Below are 24,620 nucleotides of genomic sequence, written 5' to 3' on the forward strand. Positions count from 1 at the left end.
CGCACTCCAGGGTGGGACACCAGCTGTGGGGAAAAGACAAGCGGTAGGGATGTAGTTCACAGGTTTGCAGTTGCCTTGCTTGGACGACATTGAAAAAATTTCAAATACAGTATGGTACCTGGAGGAGGCACTTGCTTATAATGGTCCTCTAGGGGTGTATGGGTCAGCCATGGCAACCGTGGCTGGGGGAAGGGCCTAGCTAAACATGGTATATTTACACTTTAAGGTCCTAAAGACTGCCCCAGGGGTTCCATTTCCTCGCCAGCTGATGTTCTCTCCTCTGTCCTCACATAGGAAATCACAGGCTCCCGCGGAGTCCTCACCTATGAGACTCTCCCCTTTGCTGCTTGCAACCCAGCAGCCATTTGAGGGGCTCAGGGCAGCAGCTCTTTACCAGCCAGTGGACAACCATCTCATTATCTTAACAACTTCTCCCAGCCTGTTGCCTATAGGCCGAATCTAACCTCGGTCATAAGCAACATCTTGGCTTTTGTGAAAGCGGTTGGTAAGGGTGAATGTTTTGTGAGAAATTGTCTTCTAGTTGGTTCTAGTCTCAGCGGACCCAAAATGCATTGGGAAAGTAAGTCACCGAGTCTCTATCAACCTCAGTCGCATCTTTGGTAAACCGGGATCCCGATTCTTGCTCTGGCTGCTTCATGAGACTTTTGTTTCACAAGCACGTGGTTGTGAAGGTGTCCTGTCACCAAATCACACCTCAGGGGGGGCAAGTCAAATGAGGAGCTACACTCATTCTCTGCTTGTTCGTTTCGAGAGCTGAGACAAGTCCTACCTTTGTCCAACCCTCTTCATTTTACAGAGAAAGGGAATTGACGTGCTGACGAATTATTATGTTTATTCGTGTCCCAACTGGGACATGACAATGAGTGTGCAAAGGAAGCCAATAGTTTTGCAGTTTTCCGTTTCTTGGCCAGAACATCCTGGTAATTAAATCACCTCATGAAAATGTCTGTCCGAGCATGAGGCTAGCAGGACAACTGGTCCCAGAAGTAAACAAAACACGCATGGGGAAAGGCATTTACTTTGAAAATGTGAACCTTGTCACAGCAGTCTGGGAGTTCAAGTTTTCCTAATGCAGCATATTTCACTTGAATGATGTAGCTATGTGTTCCCATTCAAAGGAAGAAGCTCCTTGGGCCTAAGGCTGAGATCCAAGTAAATATATCTCAGGACAGCTGCAAACTGGAAAGCAAAAAAGACAGCTACTGGAGGAACCTAATAAAGCCCCCCCCCCCTTCAACTCCCAAGGGCCCAGATCCAGAAGCCTCTTCCGTTTGGAAAAACAGTGCCTGGTTTGCAATGGTAAGAGGAAGCTTTTGTTGTGACTCCCTTTGAACTAGTGTTCCTCGAGTAGACTCTCCAAGCTGGTCACTGACTAAAGAGTAGAGGAATTTAAAACAAAAGAAAGTCCAAGAGAACGGTGCTGTTATTTTCCTTCTTCTTTTGACACGCTGTCCTGCATGATGTTGCGTTCTTCATCATGACGGTGACCGCTGAGATGTTTGTTCTGTTCAGAAATCAAATTCCTTCCCTAACTATCCTTGTTGAAAAACTGGATTTCAGAGATGTTTCACAGGATAGCGCTGGCGTGGCATGGGAGCTTAAGCACATTTCCCAAGTCCCTTCCCTGTCTGCACTATTTCCTCAAGTCGGTGGGGGTGGGGGGTGGGGGTGGGGAGGAGGATCGCTTAAGCTGTCAAGAAAAAGGACCAGCTGTGGAAAAGGAGTTAGGCTTCCAGAGGCTAAAAGGAGATTTTTAACCCATTTTCCAGAGCAAACAAATAAGTATCAATTTAATGGGAGACACAGAAAGTCTTTAGACTTATTCATTTGAAGGAATAAATTCAGGGAAAGGGCTAAAGTTGTTGACAGTTTATCGGCTTGGTAGGGTAATGTTGCGTCCTTTTGAGAGCTGTGACAGGCTCTCCCATTGTCCCACCCTCATCTTGCCTGCATTTACACAATGAGTAAGTGGAATGAAACTTGCTCACCTAAATGACACCTGCCTTGAGGTCATGTGTGCAATAGGCGTTCAATGTCCATACCCGCCTTCTTGCTCAGCCAGGATGCCCAGTTCCTCCTTATTCACACATTGTCTTCTACTGGGCTTGCTCACATCATTCTTCCGTCCATTATCTCACCAGTAGACCAGAGGCTGTCGAACCAGTTTCCATTCGTGACGAGCCTCAGATGTGTCACATTAGCGCTGTGCTCCATGGTGCTTGCAGTGGCTAGATGGCCAGACCTTTCTTCCAAGGCACCTCTAGATAGACTCAGACCTTCAAAATGTCAGCAACTGAGCGCATCAACGGTTTGCATTATCCAGAAACTCCCTCCACGATTCAGTTTTGTCGTAATATCTCTAATTCTAGCTTTGGGTTTTTAGCATCATATCCATTGTCATTTTTTCTTAGAGGAAAGAGGCTTCATTCTGTCCACCGGTGTTTTAGGTGTTTAATAATTAGATACACTAAACATGGGCATTATTCTTATAATTTTAACTTCCTACACACATGGAACCTGGAAAAAGTTTCCTTTGAGAAACTACCTATTGAGCCATCAAGAAGGGGCTTGCGGAAACCGAAGGCAGCGCCGGAAGTGAAGAAGGTGCCGCGTAATCCTGAGGAGTTGAGGCACATAGCGTCTCCACAATGCCGGACTACCTCGGAGCGGATCAACGGAAAACCAAGGAGGAGGAGAAGGAGGACAAGCCCATGCGAGCTTTGGACGAGGGGGACATTGCCTTGCTGAAAACCTATGGCCAGAGCACATACTCTCGGCAGATCAAGCAGGTTGAAGATGACAGCCAGCAACTTCTCAAGAAAATTAATGAGCTCACTGGTATTAAGGTGTCTGACACTGGCCTGGCCCCACCTGCCCTCTGGGATTTGGCTGCAGATAAGCAAACACTCCAGAGTGAACAGCTATTACAGGTTGCAAGGTGTACAAAGATACTCAGTGCGGATTCAGTGGACCCAAAGTACATTATCAACAGTTTGCCAAGTTTGTGTTGAGCGATCAGGTGGCCCCTACTGACATTGAAGAAGGAATGGGAATTGGTGTGGACAGAAACAAGTATCAAATTCATATCCCGCTGCCTCCTAAGATTGACCCAACAGTCACCATGATGTAGGTGGAAGAAAAACCTGATGTCACATACAGTGATGTTGGTGGCTGTAAGGAACAGATTTAGAAGCTTCGAGAAGTAGTTGAAACCCCACTACTTCATACAGAGAAAATTGTTAACCTTGGCATTGAGCCTCCAAAGGACGTGCTGCTCTTTGGTCCACCAGGTACAGGCAAGACACTTTGTGCGGGAGCAGTGGCTAATAGGACTGATGCTTGCTTCATTTGAGTGATTGGATCCAAACTTGTACAGAAATACGTTGGTGAGGGTGCTCGAATGGTTCGTGAGCTCTTTGAAATGGCCAGAACCAAAAAGGCCTGCCTTATATTTTTTTGATGAAATTGATGCTATTGGAGGGGCTTGATTTGACGATGGTGCTGGGGGTGACCATGAAGTGCAGAGAACGATGTTGGAACTGATCAATGAAATGGATGGCTTTGATCCTCGGGGCAATATTAAAGTGCTGATGGCCACGAATAGACCAGACAGTTTGGATCCAGCATTGATGAGACCAGGAAGGTTGGATAGGAAGATTGAATTTTGCTTATCAGATCTGGAGGGTCGGACTCACATCTTTAAGATTCACGCTCGCTCAATGAGTGTTGAAAGAGATATCCGATTTGAATTGTTAGCACGACTGTGCCCAAATAGCACTGGTGCTGAAATTAGAAGCGTCTGCACAGAAGCCGGCATGTTTGCAATCAGAGCACGGCAAAATATTGCTACTGAGAAGGATTTCTTAGAAGCTGTTAATAAGGTCATTAAATCCTATGCTAAATTCAGTGCTACTCCCCGCTACATGACTTCCAACTGAGCCCTGAAGGCTGTCAAATGGAAACTTCTTTTATTGAAATCCTAACTTTGCATAGGCTTGTTAGCCATGCACATAAAAATAAATGATTTCAAAATCGAAAAAAAAGGAGAAGAAGAAGGGGCTAGCAAAAAACCTGCAGACCAAATTTGGATTTTCATCTGGCTTTGTAGCGTATGCAATCTAAGACTATTTTAAATATTTTTAAATGGTTGAAAAAAATAAGAAGAGGGAAATATTTTCTGCAGGTGATAATTATATGGCACTCAGATTTCAGGACCCATAAATAAAGTTTTATTGGAACACAGCCATTTTCATCTATTTGTGCACTGTCTGTGGTTGCTTTCACACTATTGCGGCAGAAATGAATGATTGGCACAGAAACCAGTTGTGACACTTTCTTAGCTCTGATTTCTGTTCAGTGCATTGCAAATTACAGTGACTCATTTGTAAGCTAACAGAATTTTGAGTGTCGTGCATGTAGCTACACATAAACTATTAGTATTATTCATTATTACTATGATTATCAGTGAATATCTGTTATGTCAAAAGAAACTATGATTATCAGTGAATATCTGTTATGTCAAAAGAAGAGCAACATGGACTTTCAATGTCACGCATGTAAGGCCCATTGGAATATAGATATGATATTTTGCTATCACTTTACATGGCAAGTGTTAATCATTCAATGACACTCTATCTCTGCTAAAAGAATACATACATAGATGTCAGCACGATCAGATTAAGCACTTACCATAATATTCCCAACTCACAAGAAGGCGATGGTAAAAGAATGTTAGAAAATGGAAAATGAAATTGGAATATTCATCACAGCAACATTTCTTTCCAAATATTAAAATGATACTTCCACCAAAATATGTTTCCAACTGGTTCATTTCTTAGTCAAGCAAGGAAAATCCATTACAAATGGTAAGTTGATTAAATTGTGTTTCATTGCAGTGGCTGAAAAAAAATGTGTCTAGAGAAAACAAACTCATTTAAAACTTTAGCCTTTCAAGAAGAGCAGTTGCTCAATGAGTGGTGGAGAGTGGAAACAACACCAATAGTTAATTTAAAAACAATGCAAATTAGTTTGAATGGTTTCACTTGGCTATTTATTATTTGGCAGATGTTACTAATATTACTCAGATGTTTATTTGATGAGGTAATGCTGAGCTTGAAGTGAATGGATTAATAATTACCAAGGGGCATGGCAGATGAGGTCGAGGGGCTAGCAACAGTAAGTACACGATAGAAGAAATGTTCTAAAATTGATGGTAGTGATAACTGCACAATCCTTCTTAATATAATTGAATTATTGAATTGTGTGATATGTGAATTATATAGTAATATTTAAAGTGACCAAAAAAGTTCACCTCGATGTGGAACAAGCACTGCAAAAAGTGTTTTCAAAGAATTTGATAAAACTGTATTTCAGAATAACCCAAGATGGAATCTGCTAAGAAGAATTACAACAGACATTAGCCCAAAAAAAAGAAGCAAAAAAGAAAGTGTGTGGAGCAGAAGAAAGCTTAGATTACAAAACTATGCAACTTGTAAGCAACATAATGTTCAGTCTATCATTGTCCATTGCATTATGAATCTTTTGCAGATAACAGTTCATGTCTATCTTGTGTTTTTGAACCCATAATGTGAATGGTGAATTTCATGCACTCTTCTGGGGTTAGCCATCAAGAGCACCCCAAATTTATATCATAAATAGAAGCTGAATACTAAGGTTTGTCCACCAAATTGAACTTTGATGGCTTAGTAGTGGTAAACTTCTATTGAGATTTTTTGAGGTCAGGATTGATTAATTTTTTTTCTGAAGAGATCTATGCTAGACATTTCACTAGTATCAAACACTCGATGGTTGGAAATTACATTTTGCCACCGACTGATTAACACTTCTTAATGGAATAACCTAACATTACCTGACAAAACAGTGCTTATACATGAAACTTACTGTAATAATATCATTTCTATGGTAACTAACATTTGAGGCACAACCAATTTTAAACTGTCTCGGGCATGTCCCATGCTGTTAAAACAAGAAATGAGATCTTCATTCCCAAAACAAGGTGGAGTGGATCCTTTTTCTGAGTTCAAACCGATATCAATTTTATGGCTTCAGTGCAAACACAAAGGGAATTTCTATGTTTCAAAATCCACTGCACTATGCAGTTGGGGAGCTTCCACCTCAGGAAGGGACTGCCATGATTGATAAAGGGCAAATGCCAATTGAATATATAATGGTATTCTTTCAAAGTCTTTCAAGTGATAACTATGTTAAATAATATTCATATAGACTAATGTTATTTAACCATACTTATCTTTGTGGAAATATATTTCAAAGATTAAATAAGTAAAATATTATTACAGATCAAATATTTGCCATTGATTTGAATGCTAAGGAGCGCTAGCACACCAATGCAGAAAAATTTGTCCCAATAAATAATTCTGTTCTTCTTACTCATAGACCTCTTTGACAAAAGACATCACACTCTATTATTATCGGTTTTAAATTCCTTCCATAAAAATATATAGAAAAAATTGTCTCTTGTTATGTTAAGTACCTATATAATGTCTTCCACTTCATCTCCTGACCCACAAAGTTATAAAAAATTTGCTTCCGGTCATTAACAAATATTTTGCAGACCCCTGTCATAGGACATTTGAGTATTTTCCACTTGGGTATCACCAGAAAACTTTCTCCTTGTTAAGCAAAGCTTCATGCCTGACACTAGATTCCTCAATGTTATTTTACTTTGGGGTATTCTGCCACTATATTCCCTGCTCCCGAAGGGGGAGGGGCCAAATATTTCCCCCATTTGTTTGCTTAAGTGTCTTCAGCATTGTCTTACAGGAACTGACACTCAGTCAAAAAGTCATTTTCTGTTTTATACAAAACTGGTCCCAGAAGTACTAACGTAAATAGGATTTCTGATTCATCCCACTGATAATGCATGGTTTCTGAGGCTAGCTCAGTAGTTCAGAGAACATCACTAGAGGGACAGAACCTAGACTTCCAGACATGTAGGCCAGAAACCTTGAGACTTTTTCCTGCTGCCGTCCCTTCTTAATTCCTATATAGTGTTACAGGATATAAAATACCATCCAGCAACGAACTGAAATAGGCAACTGTCCAGAGAGCTATTAGATTGTAGCCTTCAGATACCTTTGTCTTTGTTTATAAGGGCAGTAATTTAGAAATTACAGATGTGCTGAGTTACTAAATACTCTTTGGGGAAGTATAAACTTACTAATTCAGCAGTATCTAATTCAGTAACTATGTTACCCTAAAACCACTTTAGTAAAAATGATTTTTAGTAGGCCTTGAAAGATCAAATACTTTGCTTTTATAAACTTTAAGGGTATGAAATGACTTAACCATTGGCTGGGTGTGTAGCAAATAATTTTATATCATTAATGATTATATATCCTCACTGTAATATTTGTATTTGTGGCTAAACATTCCAAAACTGACATTAAAGTAATTATGAAGCTTAGAAGTAGTTTGTGACCTGGAAATGGAAGTTAATTAGTCTCCTGGGTACATATTAATGTTGCTTTTTAAAAACAAAACAAAACAAAAAACTTCCCAGAAAAAAAGGCTTTTTTGTATTTGGGGATTTTTCCCCGTCCTTTGTTATTTTCAAAAGGCAGGGTAACTACTACAATATTTATGACTTGGTAACTTTGGGGGATAATTGTTTATTTTTGTTAGCCTCATATCATGGTTATTAAGCCTTAATAGGGCAGGTCATTCTCTATTACCCAATATTTTAAAATAAATAAAGTTTCACTCCCTACCCCAACCCCCACAACTCTTCTCAAAGGAACACCTGTTTCATTAGTGAAGCTTTATTTTTTGTGTTCTTCATATAGCCCCCCCTTTTAAAAATTGCGAATAACCCATCAACATCCATGATGACTTTTAGATACAGTGAGTTTATCTTTCAGAAACACTTAAGAGAAACCTAATTATATTGCAAGTCACTATCAGGATATAATGTAGTCATCCATATTAGTTCTTTAGGAGGAAAGAAAAAACAATTTAAATTCATAATGGAATGATTTCCTTTGATGACATCCTGAGATATCAAACTACCCTTTAAAAAAAAATAAAAACAAAACACCTTTTATCGTGACTTGCGTGAAGGTTTACAGCTTTGCACTCAGCAATCTGTACACATTTTGCTTCATCTTATTCATTGCCGCCTCACAATGCACCATCGCACGTCCCATTTCCTCTCTGCGTTTCCTGGTGACATTCCTCCTTTTGTAACTCTTCTGAACTTTGTCTTTGAGTAAGTGCTTCCCTTTTGATCATAAAAGGTTGATTATTCGAAGATGTGTCTAACTCACTATTGTTACTGTTCCACTTACCCAAATGTTTACTGTTTGCCTGAAAGTTGGCTGATGGAAGGAAGTAAGTTCAATTCCATACCTGAAGGGTGACGAAAGACAATCATTAGTCTTGGGGGTTCCACCAGTCTCTATCTAAATAGTAAGCTTGGTCTAGTTTATAATTTTGATCCATATTTTTGTTTTTGTGTTCCAGATTTGTCCTCCCACTCTCTGCAGGACTTTCGAATGTAAATTCTTCCGGAGGAGTAGTTAAAGGTACCTGGGCACCATCTATTTCTCCCTGTTTCAGAGTTGTAGTGAGTGATCCTTGTGTGGTCCATTAGTCCATTGGACTAATTGTTTCCATGTGTCCTTGATTTTCCTCACTATGTTTCCCTCCAGAGGGGGCAACCACGAGTTGCACCTTTGATGGCTGCTCATGAGCTTTTAATACCCTAGTTGCTACTCGCCAAAGTAGGATGCACAGCATTATCTTTGTAAACTATTGACGTTGGTGGTCCTGATTCCCCAGGCCCAGTGACTCAGTCCTTCAAGGTGTTTGCTTATGACTAAGAAATTTTCATAATTTTGCTCCTTGTGGGCTCTGCCATATTCATGGATATGTTTGCACTAAAGGTAAACACACATATAAAGATACCCTTTGTCAAATAGGTAGATGGATGATAGATAAATAGATACATAGAAGGTGGTGCTCCCCCAACAAAAAGGGAATTATTTTTTTCAAAGTTTCAGTTATGTGTTTAGATTTTTTTTACAAAACAACCTTATCACCTCCGAAGTATTCTCCATTACACAGTATATTTATCAAATCTGCGATTCCATTCTTGGAAAAATTTTTCAAACTCATCTGTTTGCATGGCTGACAACACCTCCCTCATTTTTTTGTTTGTTTGTTTTCCCACCTCGTCTAAAAGTAGTCAAATTGCTGTCCTTTCATGTCCCTCTTCATGTGCAGAAACAAAAAGGAGTCACATGGAGCGAGGTCAGGTGATTAAGGTGCATAGGGCAAGAGAGGCATGCTGTTTATTGCCCAAAACTGGTGCACTGCCATGGCTGCATGAGCAGGTGCATTGTCGTGATGGCAAAACTAGTCTCCTGTCTGCAACAAATCATGTATTTTTTGTCATACACTATTATGCAATCTTTTCAGAACCTCTAAAAATAAAGCTTGATTAACAGCCCAACCCGGAGGAAAAAACTTCAAATGGACTATCCCCCTCACATCAGAAAAACAAATGAGCATCAGGGTTTTTTTTTTTGGTGGTGGTGGTTTTGTGTGTGTGTGTGTGTGTGTGTGTGTGTTTAATTGTGGGAGTACATCCATTTTTCTTTCAACATCTAGTAAGACTCATGCATATTCATGAATCTACGCACAGATCACAGTTATTACATGATTGAGTATATAACAATATTTACCTTAGTTGACTTTAATACTTGAAAAATTCCCAGTGTCTTCTGCCTCTTCCAGTTTTTGCCAACCTCCTTTTTAATTGTAATATTGCCCTCCTCTCCAACCAAGTTAACACTTGTCTACTCGCTAGCCAGTGACTTCCCCTCCCTTCCTCTTTCTCCCCTGGTAACCATCAAAGAATGTGTCTTACTTTTATTGGGAACAGCTTTTACTTGGTTTTTACAATAGTGGTCTCATATAATAACTGTCCACTCAACATAACTAGATTTTTGATAATCTTCCTCTAAAATCTATTTATGAGCAACTAATTTATAATCCATATATCCTCTGCAATGAGAAATTTTCAGTCATCTTTTTTTAAGTCTATAAAATAGTTTACTTCCTGATGTAAATTACACAGAGGGGGTTGGTTTGCCACCTCTCAGTTTGAGTGGACAGTATCCAAAAGTAGAGCCAGATTTCTTCAAAGACTGTTAAACTGAAGTGGTTTCTACATTAGCAATAAGGCCAGTTTTCCATTGCATATTGCACCAATGGAAAAAGAAAGGAGTAGGTTTCATTAATATTTCTTTGGTTTGACATGGCTATTTTTTCCCCAAATGCTGCACTGACCTGTACCTGCAATCTTGACTTTCTTTCTTTTTTTTTTACAATTTGTAAGAAGGGAAAGGACCCTGTATTCTTTTCCTATGACTGCTATAACCAGCTCCTACAAACTTGATGGATTAAAGCAGTACCCATTTATCGTCTTAAACTTTTGGAGGACAGAAGTCTAAAATTAGTTTCACTGAGCCAAAACAAATGGGTCAGAATTATTTCCCTCTTTCTGGAAATTCTAAAGGGGGAAGCCAATTTCTTTTCCCTTTCCAGCATCAAGAACTGCATTGCCTGCACTTCTTGGCTTGTGGTCCCTTTCCTCACTGACTATGTGCATCATTTTCAAAACTCTTTGGAGTTAACCATGTACGTAGTCTTCCTTCTTCTAGGTGAAGTCTCCTGTTGCCTTTGTCCTATAAAGAAAATTGCAATCGCATTCAAGGCCAGGAATATCTCCCTGTCTCCAGATATTTAACTTAATTATATTGGTACAGTTTCTTTGGCCTTATCAGGTAAGATTCACAAGTTCCAGGTATTATGGCATGGATGTCTTTATGAGTAATTGCTCTGTCTCCCCAAACTAAACTCACTGACATCAAGTTGATGCCTACTCCTATTTACTCTATAGAACAGGGTAGAACTACCCCAGTGAGTTTCCGAGACTGTAACTCTGTGGGAGTAATCAATGCCATCTTTTTTCTCTCAGCCTATCATAGACTCCAAATTTGGGGTTCAACCTTGAGTTTACAGCATGTAGACCTCAATTTGCTAACCAACGTTGGAATTTTCTCTAGAGCTTGCAACTTTTTTGAAAATACATACTGCCTTGTGGCATATTTGTTTGTACACCAGGAAGGAGAGTGCAGGAAGAGACACAATTAAGGGAAAGAATGGTAGGAGAGGAGTTTGAAAAGGACCCCAGTGCTGATCATGTCTGCTCTTGTGTTCTAAGGTAAGGATTATATTTTAAGATTGATGGGAAGCATGGAGGAATAAGCCCTCTTCTTTTGATAGGTCACTTAAAATCCATCATCTAGATGCGTTTTAGCTTAAGATTGAGAAATGGGTGTAAATAGAAGTACAATTTTTAAAATTCCTTACTACTCTCCTTAACTAAATTATTGTTATGCCTTTCTTTCTGACTGTACAGCTGGAGTCTCATCGTAATTAAAATATTGCCATGAAGGGAAAAATATGTCTGATTTGTCCTAAAACAAGAGAATATTGCGGCTTCAAATGAGATCCGCTAAAGTGAGCCAGAAAGTATTTCTGGGAGACCTAAAGAATAGCTAACATGATGTAGGATCAAGAACCTTTTCCAGTCAGGATGGACTTTAAAGGTCACCTAGTTCGGCCTCCCACATAAAGTAGAGAGCCCTGCTCTTTCAGATTTTGCTTGACCGCTGCCAGGATTGTTCACAACCTTGCTACAGTGTGATGGCTTTCGGTAGTAGAGAGAGTTTTCTGAATTTGTACCTTTTGGGTATTTCTAGCGTACTAGAAGTTTAGTTCGGAGTTAAATCTCAAATGATGCTTCCACTATTTCTAGCTGGAGCACTCTATCTTGCTATATGGTCATGGAAATACATAGACTGTTGAATCCTGGCTCTAGCATTGGTAAGCTCTGTGGTCCTTTAGAAAGCCAGGGAACCTTGGGGTTTTAACTTTCTGTGGTGAGAGTGCTGTTATTAGCTATCTTCATTTTCCATGGTTGATGCAAGGAATAAACAAGTTAATGTGATAAGAGCTGAATAGAGACAATCCTACATTAAAATCTAATAGGAGGTGACGTTCTCAATTTCCAGGTAAAAAGAAAGCGACAAGAGAGAATTCTATCTGAGGGAGAGGGGAGCGGGGAGGGAGGGGAAAAAAAGAGGACCTGATTCAAAGGGCTTAAGTGGAGAGCAAATGCTTTGAAAATGATTAGGGCAAAGACTGTACAGATGTGTTTTATACAATTGATGTATGTATATGTATGGATTGTGATAAGAGTTGTATGAATCCCTAATAAAATGTTTTTAAAAATACAAGAAAAAAAAGAAATGATATTGGACCACGAATAAATTACTTGAAACTCCAAAATAAGAATTCTATCACCTTTAAGTTTGATGGGCTTATGATTTTCAAACATTTGGTACTGGTTGCTGCTAAATTGCTTGTAATGCTAGAAATGAACAGAGAAATGAACAAGAAGCCAAAGTATATGGGGGAGACTGGGAACCGACCAGTCATGTTTAGTTCAAAAGCTTGTCTTGGATACATGTGCTTGTCACTGTGCATTTATATTTTATCCTCAAACCACAGTCATTTTTCAGACCACTGAACTTGTTCTTCATTTATATGAATGAATTAAACATATCAATATTTTATAGTGTTTTTCCAAGAGCACCATAACTTCTAGGTATATTAGCATCTGAACAATTTTGAAGGCTGCTAATGGAAAACATTCTCTATTATAAAGGAGCGTCCATTTATGAGAACAAACTGGTGGTTCTCAACTCTGGTTGCACATTAAAATATCCTGAGGAGCTTTTTAAAAAAAAATCCCAATGTCTAGGCTACTGTGGAAGCCAATTAAGGAAGAATTTCTGGGATGGGACCCAGGCGTCAACATTAGTTAGAGCTCTCCATCCAGGTAATTCCAGTGGGCTGCTGCAGTTGAAAACATTAGCCTAAAAGAACATAAGAGCACCACGAACAATAGAAATAATAAAATCTAAACTTTCTTGTTCATGATAAACAACACAGTGTGAATTCAGTGATCGTTTCCGGAGAGGGAGGACATATACAATTAGCTTTGGAAACCAAGCAGGAAAAGGCAAGGGAAAGAGATAGAATGACAGGCATGACCTACGGTCTTACTACGGTCTTACTATGTCTATATTATGAGAGGATTATTGAGGGCACACACACTTCCTATCTAGAAATCAAGGAAGGAAGCTGAGAAGAATCAGATATATCCAGTGAAAAAGTGCCCTGATGCAGCATCTCTGATTCAAAGGATGTCTTCCCAGCCTGAAATTTTTTTCTTAAAAAAAAATAAGTTTTAATGAAGGTTAAGTTCCTTGTATAAAACACTACCCAAACAATATAAAACTACACAAAATGGTCTATATTCAAGCAACTCAGAATATTTATCTAATATACCTGTATACTTTTCTATAGTGATTGCAAAACAATCCATCTCAGGTAATGGAAACAACCTGAAACTTGCTTATTTAATCAAGGGAGTTCCGGGGTTTGACAACAGGTTAGTTCCACCAGCAATCATTGTATAGTGATTCTCTTAAATAAATCCTTGTCATGCAATAATCATAAACCATTATTAGGTAATATGGTACTAAATTAATCAGTGGGAAAGGAAAGAAGAAGATGTACATGTGCTTCTTGTAGTGCTCTTTAAGAGCTTGATGTACATTATCTTATAAGGAAAGTAGGTTATGGCAGATGTAGGTAAAGTTTTAACAACTTATCATTTGGTATCCATTTTGACTCATTTTAAAGTTGTTTTAGTGTTTGATATTTTCTGCTTTGCTGTCAATTGAGGGCTTTTTCTCTGTTTTATTTAGCTATTGTTATTAGTTTTTTATTTTGTTGTCTTTTGTATGTTTTCATTATATGAAATCCAGGACAGATAAGTCTATAGAGACAGTAACTGGTCTAATGATTTCTTGGGGGTCTGGCAGGAGGGGGTGGGATTGGGAGCAAAAAACAAGGAGTATAAGAAAGTAGAAAATCTTCCAAGATTGATTGTAATGATAAGTGCACAACTCTTCTGAATATGACTGGACTACTGCATTGTTCGCTATGTGGATTATGTCTTGATAAAACTGTTTAAAAAACAAAAAAGATCCCAAAAAGATGGATACCATTTTTATCCTCATTTTTTAAAAACATTTTATTAGGGACTCATACAACTCTTATCACAATCCATACATATACATACATCAACTGTATAAAGCACATCTGTACATTCTTTGCCCTACTCATTTTCAAAGCATTTGCTCTCCACTTAAGCCCTTTGCATCAGGTCCTCTTTTTTTCCCCCTCCCTCCCCGCTCCCCCCTCCCTCATGAGCCCTTGATAATTTATAGATTTTTATTTTGTCATATCTTGCCCTATCCGGCATCTCCCTTCACCCCCATCTCTGTTGTCCGTCCCCCAGGGAGGAGGTCACATCTAGATCCTTGTAATCGGTTCCCCCTTTCCAACCCACTCACCCTCTACTCTCCCAGTATCGCCCCTCACATCCCTGGTCCTGAAGGTATCATCCACCCTGGATTCCCTGTGCCTCCAGCTCCCATATGCACCAGTGTACAACCTCTGCTCTATCCAGACTTGCAAGGTAGAATTCGGATCATGATAATTGGGGGTGGGGGGAAGCATTTAGGATCTGGGGGAAAGCTGTATTCTTCATTGGTGCTACATCGTACCCTGACTGACTCATCTCCTCCCCTAGACCCCTCTGTGAGGGGATCTCCAGTGGCCAACAAATGGGTTTTGGGTCTCCACTCTGCATTTCCCCCTTCATTCACTATGGTATATATATTTTTTGGATGATGCCTTATACCTGATACCTTTGGCACCTCGTGATTGCACAGGCTGGTGTGCTTCTTCCATGTGGGCTTTGTTGCTTCTGAGCTAGATGGCCGCTTGTTCACCTTCAAGCCTTTAAGACCCCAGACACTATCTCTTTTGATATCCAGGCACCATCAGCTTTCTTCGCCACATTATCCTCATTTGAAAAGAGTGTTTTATTTTGCATTAGGTGAGGGCTTACAGAGTAGACCATCTGCTTTATATTCAACAATTCATGCACATTTTTGTTTGAATTTATACATCGCAATCCCCTCGATGTATCACCATTGGTCCTCCTTCCTCTTTGTACTTTTTTCATAGCTGTCTGAACGTCGTCCACTCTTCGGATCAGAAATGGTTGAGTATTACAAATGGGGGTGAATTCAAGTCCAGACCTGAAGGCTGGCGAAGTGCCGTAATTTGGGGGATGAAGACATTGAGGTATAGTGATGTTAAGCTAGTTCTAGAAAAAAATATCTGTTTGTTTATTTAATGGTCAATTTTTCCAATGCAGTGAAATGAAAATGTGTATTTCCCACTTTCACTTTTAATTTGCTGAGATTATTTTTTATCAGAATCAATTTTTAATTAATTTTATAATGAACTTCATTTTTGTACATGGTTTTAAATGTTATAGCTCCTTTGTGGCCATTAAGTCCTGCACAGTCCAATTTTTCTTGGTCATGTTTTATAGATCTTATTTTGAAAGATTTAATTCCCTATTCAATTTTCAAATAATGACATATTTTGCATAATGTGTTTTCATCCATGTTCCATTTTTTACTTTTGTCTTGAGACTCTACCAAATTTAATTTATCATGTCAATTTTTGCAGTTTTCTGACTTCTCATCTATAATATATTTGTAAATCTCTCTTCTCAGTTTGTGATAGTTATTTCTTACCAGTACCATCCATTATTTATGTAACAGAAGTGTTCACATTTATTTCTATTTTAAATGGTGAAATTGGATATTCCGGGACTATTCAAAGTGGAGAGAACAAAATATTTTCAAAAGGATATGCTCAAAATATCTATTGTGTTGAGGTGGAAATCATTAAATCATTATTTCAGTTTCATAAGTATGCCTTAAAAACAAGAAATTGCTTGCCTGAGATCACTGGTACATTCAGGATTGGCAGTAATAGGACAGCAACAGCATCATTTTTGGGAATCGCTGATCTGGATTTAATCAAAGCTCAGCCAATTTTTGCTGTGTAATCTTGAGCCGGTGACCTAACCTTGAACACTCAATGCCTCTTGCTATTAAATGGGGATAAATGCAAGTTCCTACTTATAAGGCTAATAACAGAATTGAATAGGATAATACATGCAAAAGCACTAGTCTACTGTAGGTCTCATAGTATATAGCTCAGTAATATACCTTAGTAATTCAGCATCATCGACCATCTCCTGCTTCTTCTAGTTTCTCATATTCATTACAATGACTACATAGAACTCACCAACAAAATTTATAATTAAAGGGTTTATTAAGGAAGTTAAAACATTGTAATACTAGTGAGAAATGCTCTGGGTTGAGTTCATCAGGACATGCTACAAAGTTCTGCTAAATTTGGTAACAAATGCTCAAAGGGCATACCACTCTGCTATAAGCCTCAACCAAAGGCATTCAGCTTAAGCCCCATGGGCCAGCAAAGTCAACTTCCTGAATTACGTGCCCATATACACCCTCATTCAGTAAGCCTCAGCCCAAAGGCACTGAGCTCCACTTCTATGAGTTAGCAATTCTAACTTCCCCAATTAAGTTCCCAGAGGCACCTTACCCTGCAAGTCAATCTTCTGCACAAACACTCATTTTTACTTGCTCCATGGATTGGGCAGTCCATCATCACTCTGTTCTGTCCTCTGGCTCCTAGTTCTTCTGCTCCTCCTCTGATGTCTTCAGCTGTCTTCTGGATTCAGGAGTTTCACTTCAGAGGGCATCTCAGGTCCAGAGGACATGCTCCATTACTGGCTCTTGCTGAAAATGAAATCCTTCCTCCTTCTCAGAAGGCTCATTTCATACACAGCGGCATGCCATTCCAGGGAATATTATCCCAAATCACACAGTTGAATCCTATCAGTATCTTCCCCCATTTTCTTACCAGACCGATGCAGGGAAAGGTTATTTGGTGGGAGTTAGATAATCAGTTTGGTGGGAGTTAGATAATCAGTTTTTCTTGAAGATGTGACCCAGTTAGTAAGATGAGGTCTCATTACACTGGCTTCTAAGAAACACTTGAGTTGTATTTCCTCTAAGATGGATTGGTTCATTCTTCTGGAAGTTCGTGGTATACAATGTTAGCTATTGTCATTTGTTTTGCTTATAACAAATTTACCTGCATGTCTGTGAACCACACATATACATAAAAATTACAACAGGAACAACAAATAAAAAACCAAGTGTGGAGACTCTGGAATGTAATTTCCTAAGATCCTAGGTCCTCTGAATTATTTTGCCACTTCTTTTTTGACTGAAGTGCCTCCTTGAGACATTGATGCCTTTGAGTTAAGTCTAGGATACATTTAAAATATAATCCCAGGAATGAAAATAATGAAATCTGTTTTATTATGTATTTATTTCTAGTGCAAGTATATCTTACCTTTAGACCATGATAGAACCAGATAGGAGCAATTAGACTGCTTTGTATACTGATGTTTTCAAAGCTCAATGGGCAGGATAATTGGTAATTCTTCATGTAGTCCGTGTCAGATATGCACTTAGCTCTGCAGATATAGAAACTCAAGTTATTAGGTGCACCAAAGTGGTCAGGTTCTGCTTTTTCATACAAAGTACACTTGCAAAACTCATATGAATTTGTGACTGGATCTTGTTGGTATTCCTCCTGGGTGGTCCAGTCATACGGGGATCCAAATTATTGATGGGATGATTGCCTGGTGAGCACAGAATTATAATAAAGAAAGGAGTGATTTTAAATTCTATAGTTTTATTCTCATCAGACAAGCTTGGCTAGACAAACATCCTTCTCCTCTTAAGGCTATTTTTTCCCTCAGTAACTCATAGAAATGGCAAGGGTCCATTTGTCTCTGAAAACTGACAAATGACTCCCTTTTATGCTTTTCATCATGACCTCATGGCATGCCAGGGAAGTTCCAATGCAGTTGAAGAGATTCTTCACATTCCAGCAACTAACTTCTTGACTGAGCTTGAGAAAAAAATTCAAGTCGCTTTTTAACTTTGTTGCTCAAGTTTGATTCTGTCATTTCTCTATTGCGGCATAACATCCAGTAGTAAAATTTACAATTTAACAGACTTGTGTATTTGTAGATCCAGTATAACCACCAATCAGATAAAATATATAACATTCCCAGTGCCGGTCTCCTCCCCGCCCAAGTCTCTCTTGATGCCCTTTAACAGCCTTTAATTTCCTTCAAAGGAAACTTCTGTTCTGACGTTTGTCGTTAGAGACAGATGTTTTCTGTTGCACAACTTCACATAAATGGAATCATAAAGTATCCATTCTTTTAACCCTTTAAACACTCTGTCCGTGACCTTTATTCAAGTTAATTTATGTGGGGTCAAATTATATATATATATATATATATATATATATATATATATATATATATATATATATATATATATACCACTAAGCTTTCCACTTTAACCATTTTAAGTGTACAATTTAATGGCATAATCGCATTCAACACGGTGTCAACCATCACAATAATCTACTACCAAAAGTTTTACATCACACCAAACAGAAATTAGCTACTTCTTCAGAAATAAATCCTTATTCTGCCTCTCTAGCTTTTGATAACCTCAAATCTACTTTGGTCATGGACTAAAATATTCTAGACATTTTATTTTCCATAAGTGAAGACATGTAATATTTGTCTTTTTGAGTCTGGCTTAATTCATTTGGCATAATGTTTTTAAAGTTCATCCATATTGTAGCATGTAACAGGGCTTCAGTTCTCTTTACAGCTGAGTAATTATCACCCTTTTTTCATAAATGTAAAATGGTAGAAATAATATAATTGTGCACCAGTAGATGAATGTATCAACAAAAATAATATCATCAGTTGTTGGCTACTTGAATTATTTCCATATTTTGCCTAATGTGAATAAGGCAATGTTGAAATTTTTGTACGTGCATGTTTGAGTCCCTGCTTTCAAATATTTTTGGTGCATAACTAGAAGTAGAATTTCTGGGTATCATGGGTAACTTCATGGATCAATATGGCTATGACATCCAGTTGTTTGGGTATGTACTAATCTAGACACTGCTACTATATATATATATATATAAAATTAAGATGCATTCATAATTAATAGTGATTGCAATGCAAAGGTGGAAGGATCAGGAGATAGAAAATATAGCCTTGGTGACAGAAACAATTCCAGAAATTGAATGATAACAGTCTTCAAGACCAGATAACTTTTTCAACAGCATAAATGGTGACTAGACGTGTGGACCTTGCAAGAATCAAATTCACTACATCTGGGGGAAGAGATGATGGAAAAGCTTGATATGATCAATCAAAACAAGGCCCAAATGCCTCTGCCATGGCTGCAAGAAACTATTAATCCTGTTACTGTCTTTATAGATTCACCTACCCTGGATTTCATACACAGAAAAATATTTTTTTAAAACGAACAGCAAGAACAGATTAAACCCTCCATTGAAAAGAAAGGAGGAAATATTAAAAACTAGAATAAATTTAAATGGATCATAAGGGAGATTAAATTTTAGAGTACTGAATTTTAACCAAACTGCATCTGCAACAATCCACTTTCCCAGGTATTCTGCAATATAGCAAGTCTCTTCACATCCATGATCCATGATCAGAGGGTATTTACTAGGTGCTGAATCCACATGTATTTCTGCTGCACTTTTAAAAATCGCTTTATTAGGGGCTCATACAACTCTTATCACAATCCATACATACATCAATTTTGTAAAACACATTTGTACATTCATTGCCCTCATCATTCTCAAACATTTGCTCTCCACTTAAGCCCCTAGCATTAGGTCCTTACTTTTCCCCTCCCTCCATGCTCCCCCCTCCCTCGTGAACACTTGATAATTTTTAAATTATTATTTTGTCATATCTTGCCCTGTCCGCCATTTCCCTTCATCAACTTTGCTGTTATCCATCCCCATGGGAGGAGGTCACATGTAGATCCTTGTAATTGGTTCCCCCTTTGCAACCCACCCTCCCTCTACGCTCCCAGTATCACCACTCACACCACTGGTCCTGAAGTGATTATCCGCCCTGGATTCCCTGTGTTTCCAGTTCCTATCTGTACCAGTGTATATCTTCCGGTCTAGCCAGACTTGTGAGAGAGAATCCAGATTTAGAAACTAGAGGAAAGTTGTCATTTTCATCGTTGCTGCATCACACCCTGAGTGTCTCGTCTCCTCCCCGAGACTCCTCTGCAAGGGGATCTTCAGTGGCCTACAAATGGGCTTTAGGTTTCCACTCTGCACTTTCCCCCTCATTCACTATGGTAAATTTTTTTGTTCTGATGATGCCTGATATGGATACCTGATCCCTTTGACACCTCATGATCACACAGGCTGGTATGCTTCTTCCATGTGGGCGTTGTATCTTCTGAGCTACATGGCTGCTTGTTCACCTTCAAGTTTTTAAGTCCTCAGACGCTATATCTTTTGATAGTGGGACACCATCAGCTTTCTTCACCACATTTGCTTATTCACCCTCTTTGTCTTCAGCGGTTGTGTCGGGAAGGTGAGCATCATAGAGTGCAAATTTAATAGAAGAAAGTATTCTTGCATTGAGGGAGTACTTGAGTGGAGGCCCAATGCCCTTCCGCCACCTTAATACTAAACTTATAAATATATTCACATAGATCTATTTCCCCATGCTCATACATAAATATATTTGCATATGTACATGTCTTTATGCCTCTATAAATGCCTTTGCCTCCCAGCTCTTTCCTCTATTTCCCTTGACCTTCCTCCTATTATACTATCATGCTCAGTCCCCACCAGGGTTTCAGCAATTCCTCTTGGTTACATTAACCTTGTTCATGCCCTACCAGGCCTCCCACACCCACCTCACCAACAATTTGAATCACTTGTTGTTCCCTTGTCCCTGGGTTTGTTACCACCACGTTCTTTACCCTTTTCCCCCTCTGCCATGTCCCCCCGGAACTGTTGGTCCCATTGTTTTCTCCTCCAGATTGTTCATCCAGCATATCTTATTTAGATAGACCTACAGAGAGAATAACATGCACAAAAACAAGACAGAGCAAAACCAGGTAACAATATACAACAAAACAACAACAAACCATTGACAAAAACAAAACAGAACACAAGAAAAGCTTGTAGTTAGTTCAAGGATCATTTGTTGGCCTTTAGGAGTGTTTCGAAGTCCAATCTGTTGGGGCACCATGCCCTGGCACCAAAGTACGCCTTCAGCATTCCATGGGGACCTCGCCGCTCCATTCCCTTGCTGTGCTGTTGCATCACCTTAGTGTTTTTGCCTCGGTGTGGTGGGATCAGATCGGGTGCAATTCCCACACTGTGTCTCCAGTGTTGTGCCCTGTAGGACTATGGGTCAGTGAGGGGCATCATGTCTCATAGTGGGTCTGGCCATGTGGTCCTCTTTGTAGACTGGATGCTCTAATTGGGATCATCGTCCTCAAGGAATGGTGGGCCAGATGTGCTCCACTCTCTCCTCCTTCCCCTTCATCTGTTCCCATGTGCCCCGATCAGATAATTCCCTCGCCTGGAGCTGCAGTTTCAATGAAGTCTTTTGAAATAAATTCTTCTGGGGGGAGGGGCAGGTGTCCACTTAGTAGTTGGGATTGGGGCCAGCCCCACCAGACCTCTGCACTGGTTTCCTACTACATGCCAACAGGTTGCATTCATATCTTGGAGCACTGGGGTGAAGTCTGGTCCCTCTTTCCCTGTGGAGATATAAACAATACCCTCCCCTTGGGGGGGTTAGTGTCCTGTGCCCCCACAACCCATTTCTTTTTTATTATTACTACTCTCTTTTCCTTTCCCCACCTCCTTTTTTTGTTGTCTACCATGTGTATCCACGTATTTGATCTGGTCCCTGCCATATTACCTGGTCCTCACCCCAGGAATATTTGTATAGAGTAGTTTTTCCCCTATGCTCCTTTTGCTTGTTTAGTTTTTTTTAAAGCTTACCTCAGCGGACTCATGTTGTACTTGTCCTTTTGTGCTTGACCTATTTCACTTAGCATGATTTCCTCCAGTTCTTCCCATGCAGCCATATGGCTCACACGTTCATCACTGCTTTTCAGCGATGCATAGTACTCCATTGTATGTATGTTCCACAGTTTTTTAATCCAATCATCATTTGATGGAAATTTGGGTTGCTTCCAACTCCTTGCCATCGTGAACTGTGCCGCTATGAATATTGGAGCACAGATGTCTGGCCTTGGTTTGTTTCTTGCCTCTTCTGGGTATATGCCCAGTATAGGAATGACTGGGTCGTATGGTAACTCGATTTCTATCTGTTGTAGCTATCGCCAGATCAATTTCCATAGTGGTTGTACATACTTACAAGTCCACCAGCAGTGGATGTGAGTTCCTGTCTCCCCACAACCCCTCCAACATTTGTTGCTTTCTGATTTTTTGAATAGGGCTACCTTTGAGGGTGTTAGGTGGTACCTCATTGTTGTTTTAATTTGGATTTCTCTTATGGCTAAAGATAGGGAACATTTTCTTATATGTTTGTTGGCCATTCGGATTTCTTCCCCTGAGAAACTTCTGTTCAGGTCCTTTGCCCACCTCTGAAGTGGGAATTTGATTTTTTTTCTTTTTGGAAGCTATCAGAGTATTGTAGATTTTAGTAACAAGGCCTTTGTCTGATGTGTCATTGCTAATGATGTTTTCCCAGTCGATGGGCTCTCTTATTACTCTCTTGGTGAATTCTTTCGATGTACACAGGTGTTTTATCTTCAGTATATCCCATTTGTCAGTTTGTGCCTTCTCTGTGTTTGTGTCCTTCCCTATTTCTGATAGCCTATGTATTCCCTGTGCCAAAGTTCTCAAGTTGGTCCCAATTCCATCATTGATGGCCCTAATAGTTTGGGGGTTAACTTCAAGATCTGTGATCCATCTTGAGTTTCTTCTTGTGCATGGAGTGAGATAAGGGTTTTGCTTCATTTTTCTGCAGGTAAATATCCATTTTTTTCCCAGCACCACTTGTTAAAGAGGGCATCTGCTTCCCATTTGATATTTTGGGGGCCCTTTATCAAAGATCAGTTGTCTGTATGCTGATGATTTTATTTCTGGGTTTTCAGTTCTTTTTCATTGGTCTGAGTATCTATCATTGTACCAATACCATGCAGTTTTGAGAACTGTGGCTGCATAGTATGTGCCAAAGTCAGGTAAAGCAAGCCCTCCCACGGTGTCCTTCTTCTTGAGGAGTTCTCTGCTAATTCTGGGCTTCTTCCCTCTCCATATGAAGTTGGTAATCAGTTTTTCCATTACTTTGAAGAGAGATGAGCATAATTGTATTGGGATTGCATTAAACTTATATAGTGCATTTGACAGAACTGACATCTTGACTATATTGAGTCTTCCAATCCACAAACATGTGATATTCTTCCATTTGTTGAGGTCGCTCTTGGTGTTTGTATTAGTGTTCTGTAGTTTTCCCCATATAGATATTTTGTTCTTTTAATAAGGTATATCCCTAGATATTTCAATTTGTGTTTGGCTATTGTGAAGTGTACAACCTTTTTGATCTCCTCTTCTGTGGCATTATCTGATGTGTATAACAGTCCAATGGACTTCTGTTTGTTGATCTTCTATCCTGCCACTTTGCAAAACTCCTCTATTGCTTCCAGTACTCCCCTTGTGGAACTTTTACAATTTTCCATATATAAATCATATCATCTGCAAATAATGATAGTTTCATCTCTTCCTTCCCCAGACGAATACCTTTGATGTCTCTTCTTTGCCTTATGCTGTTAGCTAAAACCTCCAGCACGATATTAAATAAGAGTGGGGAAAAAGGCCTTCCTTGTCTGGTCCCCTTTTTCAGTGGGATTGTATGTTAGTCCAAACTCCATTGACTGCCACATTGCCTGTTGGTTTTTCATATATAGCTTGTATAGTCTTGAGGAATTTTCTGTCCATTCCTGTCTTCTCAAGTGTCTTAAACAGGAATTGGTGTTGGATGTTGTTGAATGCTTTTTCTGCATCTATAGATATTATCATGTGCTTCTTATAGTTTTTCATGTCAAAGTAATGAATAATACTAATGGTCTTTCATATGTTCAACCATCCCTACATCCCTGGTATGATTCCCATGTGGTCATGGTGAATTATTTGTTTTATATACTTTTGTATTCTGTTGGCTAGTATTTTGTTAAGGATTTTTGTATCAATCTTCATTAGGGATATTGGTCTGTAGTTCTCAATTCTTGTGGGATCCTTTCCCGGTTTTGGAATCAGAGTTCTACTAGCTTCATGGAAGGAGTTTGGGAGTTTGCCATCTTTGTCTATGTTCTAGAAGAGTTTGTGTAGGATTGGTGTTAGATCTTCCCTAAATGTGTGGTAGAATTCTTCAATGAAATCATCTGGTCCAAGGGATTTTTTTGTTGGTAATCCCTTGATATCCTTGTCTATTTCTTATACTGCTGTGGGTCTGTTTAGATTCTTGAAGCCCATCGAGGATAGTCTAGGGAGGGATTGTTTTTCCATGAATTTGTCCATGTCTTCCAAATTGTGGAATT

General features: G+C 39.2%; 1 pseudogene; it reads left to right on the forward strand.

Moving 5' to 3' along the window:
• The first annotated feature begins 2,625 nt into the window (after nucleotides 1–2,625).
• On the forward strand, nucleotides 2,626–3,966 carry LOC142433990 (26S proteasome regulatory subunit 7 pseudogene; annotated as a pseudogene).
• The last annotated feature ends 20,654 nt before the right edge of the window (nucleotides 3,967–24,620 follow it).

Source organism: Tenrec ecaudatus, chromosome X (assembly GCF_050624435.1).
Source record: "Tenrec ecaudatus isolate mTenEca1 chromosome X, mTenEca1.hap1, whole genome shotgun sequence".
Classification (NCBI taxonomy): Eukaryota; Metazoa; Chordata; class Mammalia; order Afrosoricida; family Tenrecidae; genus Tenrec; species Tenrec ecaudatus.